The 5,526-nt window shown below is 45.0% G+C and overlaps 1 non-coding gene across 1 annotated transcript; it reads left to right on the plus strand.

Annotated features, from left to right (window-relative positions):
* Nucleotides 1–469: 469 nt before the first annotated feature.
* On the plus strand, nt 470–547 carry TRNAA-UGC (transfer RNA alanine (anticodon UGC)). Its single transcript has one exon. It is a non-coding gene; the product is annotated as a tRNA-Ala (tRNA).
* Nucleotides 548–5,526: the final 4,979 nt, after the last annotated feature.

Consider the following 5,526-nt stretch of genomic DNA (forward strand, 5'->3'; position numbering starts at 1 on the left):
GAGTCAGGAGACCAAAGTTATGGTCTTGACTTTGACATGAACTCACTTTTGGTCTGGAGCAAGTCACTTTCTCTCTCCAGCTTCAGATACCGATCTGTTAAAAGAAGGGAAGTGGATTAGACAGTAGTTCCCCAAAGGTATTCGTTGGGTGCATTCCAGCTGGCTATATATAATTTACTAGGGTGCTTGTTAACAAGACAGATGTCAGGACTCCACCCTTGGAGAACTTGGTTGAATAGAACTGAGGTGGGGTCAAGGAAAGAATAAAACACTAGATCAGACTGATTTTATTGCTATGGGCGCCCTTACTAGAGATTCTAGATTTAATGTGTTATCTCTTGCAGCTGAAAGTAGCTCTTGGCGTTGGCTTGTTCAGTTAATTGAACCTAGTACTCAACATGACCTGTATTCAGTGAGGTTGAGATGCCAGCATTCTCCTGGTGAATGTGTCTGACGTCTAAAAAGATAGGGGGGCAGGATATAGCTCAATTGGTAGAGTGCTTGCTTTGCATGCATGAGGTCCTGGGTTCAATCCCCAGTACCTCCATTAAAAAATAAACCTAATCATTTCCCATGCAAAAACAAAACAAACAAGAAAAAAATAGGAAAATTGGAGAAGATTTATTACATGAAATTGCTTATACTCCCTATTCCCACCAAATACATTCTTCAAGAGGGTGCAGAAGAACCTAGATGTTGAGATAAGCATTAGTGAGAGCAGCATCCGTATCCTTGAAAAATTGTACGGTGGATGTCCTCTGCAGTTTGATTGAAAGAGGCGCCACTGAGATGGGCTCCCTGATTTCACTGGGGAGGATGGGGTCCTAGAGGAGCAGAGGCCAAGTGGCTGAACTGCCAGAGGCAAGGCAGGGGCCTTCACTGTAATGTGCAGCAGGATGAAGTGATAATCAGAATGTTTTGGCTTACAGGGATCTTTGATCAGTGCCCCTAGGAATGAAACAGATGAACAACTTATTAAATATTGAGTTATATAACAGAAAACCCTTCATATCTGATGGCCAAAAGCCTAACTTAAATTGTTGTCCCAATGGAGCATCTCAACCTTTTAGCTAATTTTCATAGCTAAGCCAACTCACAGACCTGAAGTCCTGATTGAATAGGAGGCCAGGTCCCAGGGGAGGACCTTGTAGCGCTGCCATAAGCATAGACTGTAAATCTTCCTCCAGGCAAGGAGGAAAGGGAAGGAAATCCAGGCCTTTTACTAATTACTAGACGTTAGCTTTGAATTGACGTTAATTCTGGGAAGCCAAGAATCCACATGTCCGAAACTAACTACTAATCTATCTCCTATTTCCCTAAATCTCTCCCACTATTGCCTTCCTCATCTCAGTTGATTCCTCTCCATCTCAGTGCAATCTTCCAATTGCTGAGGCCAAAACCTTGGCGTAATCTTGGACACAACTCTTTCTCTTACTTTCCACCTCTCATCCATCAGCAGCATCTGTTGGCTCCATCTTCAGAAGACATCCAGATTTGTATCACTTCTGTCCTACTCCATCCTGGTCCAAACTATCACTATCTCTTTCTTGGATTATTGCAATAGTTTCTAAGTTTCCCTTCAACTAACTTCATCCCCAATAGTCTACTCTCAACATAACAGCTTGATCAGTCCTTTTAAAGATATACGTCAATCATGTCACTTCTCTGCTCAACTCCTGGAAAAAGTTTCACTCGCAGTAAAGTCAGCCCTCACTGCTTTTGCAAGGCTCTACATGACCTGGCCCTTTTCAATCTCTGACCTGATCTCCTACTAACCTCGCTCTCACCCACTTTGCCCCAGGTAATTTGGTCTCCTGGCCTGTTCCTTGAGCATGCCAACTAGGTCCATGTTAGGGCCTTTGACCCTCTGCCTGGAATGCCCTTCCTCTAGTTCTGTGCTTGATACCTCCTTCATCTACTTCAGGACTTTATTAAAATCCTACCCAGTGAGACCTACCCTGACCTTAGTCAGCCAGCATCTTTCTGCAGCACTCCCAATCTTTTTTTTACTCTGCTCTACTTTTTCTTTGCTTCTTCTTGATTTTTTTTAACTTATCACATTCTAACATACTGAACAATTTGCTTATTTGTGCTCACAAATGCCCCCCTACCCCCAACTAGACCACTAGACTGTAAGTTCAGCGAAGGCAAGGATCTCTGTTTGGTTCACTGATATATCCCAAGTGCCTGGAACAGTACTTGGTGCTTAGTGGGTTCTCAATACATTTGTTCCATGAATGAATTTTGAAGAGGATCTGGAAGGACTGTGGAGTGGGCCAGAGGGAGCCTCTTGAGAAGGTAGGTCTTGGCACCAGGGTGTTATAACCTTTGGGCCCCAGAAGGCTTTCCAGAACTATGCAGTTTCCCTTTCTGGCCAGTGAAACATGAGGGGAAGTCTGCTGCAGGGTCCTAGGAAAGGGTTCCTTGCTCTCAAGGAGACACTGGAGGAAATGGCCCCTTTCCTCCTCTAGATGTGATTCTTAGAACTACTCTATCATCTTGAGACCATGAGGAGAGCAAGTTTAAGGAAAAATGTGTGTGTGCGCGGTGGGGGCAAGAGAAGCCATATGTGGATAATCTGGGTCCCTAACTCATCATGTCCCCTCAGGGAAGGGCTCACAGCTCCCATCTGTAGGCAGTGCAGTTAGCTGACTGCCTATGGCTGTCACCTCCTTAGGGTCTGCCTCAGCTGCTGAGAGTCCCCTTCCCCAAAGTCATGTCCTCCTCAGGGTGGCCCATATCTGGCAATTGAAGGAGATGAGGGTGTAAAGCTCTGGCCAAAATAGGACACTGATGGGCAATACTTGCTCCAACGCATTGATTGAATCAAAGATCTTGATGGTACTATGTCCCCATTAGGAAGAATGTAGAAGTATAGGAACCAGGGGGTGAAGCAGGAGTGACCTCACTTGCTCTTATTTTAATAACCCCCTGGAGACCTTGTATTTCCCAGCCCAGCCACTCTGCAGGGTTAAGGGCCCTGGTCATCAAAGGGGGAGGACGCTTCTGCCAAAAAAAATTGCATTGAATTATAAGCTATGTCTGCCTCCTGGGTGCTTTGAGTTCTTGAGTCCTGGGATCAGTAGTCAGCAACTGGGGTCACTGTTGCGGTGGGAGTGTTTAACCTGATTATAAATAGGCTGCTGTTACACCACGGGGACACAGAGGAGTAAGTGTCGATCTCAGGTGATCCACTTGGGTGCTTCTTCGTGTTCCCTAGCCCAGTTGTAACTGTAAGTGGCCAGGTAAGGTAACCCTGGCTTGAGAAGGGCATGGTGACCAGGGGCTCAGGCTCCCTGAGGATGAGGGTCTGGATAAAAGCACCATGTGAGTCACTGAGTAGTAAGTAGCTGAGGGTGAGGGGAGCCTGGGATGGGTAGAGGAGGAGGGAGATGAGTTTTAACTGCAGCCCCAAGACCAGCTGCAGTGGTGGGGACTGTAGTTCCCAAGTTCCCTCAGTGGACTCCTGAAGGAGATGCTCCTTGACTGTGTACGGGGAAGTGGATTTGAGTGCTCCAGGTGGTTTGTGGTGACTCCAGCTTTCAAGGAAGGGCTTGCTGCCCATCTCCTGCAGCCCACAACCTGCAGAGGAGCCCCCTCACCCAAGGTCACACCCTTCCCAGGGTAGCCTGTATATCTGGTGATGGGAGGAGGTGGGGTATTAAAGGTCTAGCCCTTCCAGCCTAATTCAGAGGCTCCACACCAGATTGGTGGGGCGAGGTTTTGCCAGGCTTGTATCATAGTTTAACTTCTTCCTCTGCCTAAGCCTTGTTCCTCCCCCCTTTTCATCATAGGTGTTGTTCCCCAATAAACACCTTGCACCTCAAACTCTGTCTCAGTGTCTGTTTTCAGAGAACCCAGCCATGACACCAGCAGTGTATTACCCTGGGGACATACCCAGCCCCCAGGAACAATTCAGCCTCTCTCCGGCTTCCCTTCAGAGACCCCAAGGCCATCTGAAGGGGGCTTCTGAGCATCTCCTCCAAAACATCTCTTTCTACTCTACCTGAAATTTAGACTCCCTTTCCTACCTCCTCCCTTCAACATTTATTCTATAAACAAATATTAAGCACCCTCTAGTTCCAGAGCATCAATAATGTTTCAGTGCCTTTAGAAGAGAATTGAGGATAAATCTTTGGGCCGGAAAAGTGCTAGATCCTCAGTCATCTGCTCCCCTTTGGCTTCCTGAGGTTCCATCCATAATCAGGGAGGCCGCCCTTGCCATCTCCTGACCTAAAAGAGATTGGTCATCAGGAGATGGGAGCCCAGGCCGTTTTGTTTACTGAGGTACTGTGTAAGCTATGGTCAATCACCCTTTAGAGACTGCCCCTAACAAGAATCTGAGATGAGGTGAGCTTGGCACTGAGGCACAGGCCACAATGAGAATTTTGTTTCCAAATTCTCCCACCCTACCCTACAATGTATATAGGAATCAAGTCCCTGGAATTGAGAGGATGTAGAAGTTCTGACTAGGGAGTAGTTTACCCAAAGCCACCCAGAAAGCTCTTCTGCATTTGAGCAAGGTATCCCAGGCTCATCCACCAGAGGGCAGGTTTCACCCTTCTAGAAGCCTTCCTGATCTGCCTTCACTGGCCGCCTCTCTTCCCAGCACCAACAGCCCAAGGGTCCACACCACTGGCACACCGAGCACTCCGAGGGCTTCCTTAGTGCTGCTGTTCTACCTGGTGACCACTCCGATGGTTATTTACCTCGTCACTTGGTGCTTTGTAATACCAGTTAAGAGCAATAATTCATTTATATCTTTGTAGTTTTGAAATATCTTCACAAACATTTTCATTTGGTTTGCAAAGCAACTTAGAAAAATAATTTCTTTTTATGACCACTTTTAGAAGAGGTAACCTGGCTCATAGGTTAAGTGGCTCGACCAAAATCACATAGTAAGTTACTGCTGCTGCTGTGATCACTAACATCTATTGAGGCCTTGCTGTGTGACATGAGTGATGTTAAGGGTTGATTTAGTAATCAAGACAATGAAGTAGGAGTTGACAGTGAGGACAGACAACAGACGACCAGAACATATAGAGCCTGTTAATTGTATGGTCCAAATCTCACATGTCCTTACTGAATATTTGTTTACTTGATCTATCAATTACTGTTACAAATTTTAACAATTTATGTTAAAATGTTCCACTGTGAAATGGTGGATTTGTCCATTTTGTCCTGTTGTATTTTGAGGCTGTTATTAGTGTATACCAACTCAGAAATGTGCTTTCTCTCTGTGGTGAATTGAACTTTATTATGTAGTGACCCTCTTTATCTCTAGATATTTTTTTTTGTCTTACTACACTTATTTTGTTCTCTTTATTTTTGTTTATTTTTTGCCTAATATTTCTTTTTCCAAACTTTGTCAATCTGTATTCTTATGTTTTAGATCTGGCTTTTGTAAACAGAACATTGCTGGATTTGTTCTTTTACTTGGGCTGACACCTATTATCTTTGAACTGGAGAATTTAGCTCATTCACTGAGATTAATATATTTTTATTTATTTTTTCTCCTCTTATAAT

This window comes from Vicugna pacos, chromosome 13 (assembly GCF_048564905.1).
Source record: "Vicugna pacos chromosome 13, VicPac4, whole genome shotgun sequence".
Lineage (NCBI taxonomy): Eukaryota > Metazoa > Chordata > Mammalia > Artiodactyla > Camelidae > Vicugna > Vicugna pacos.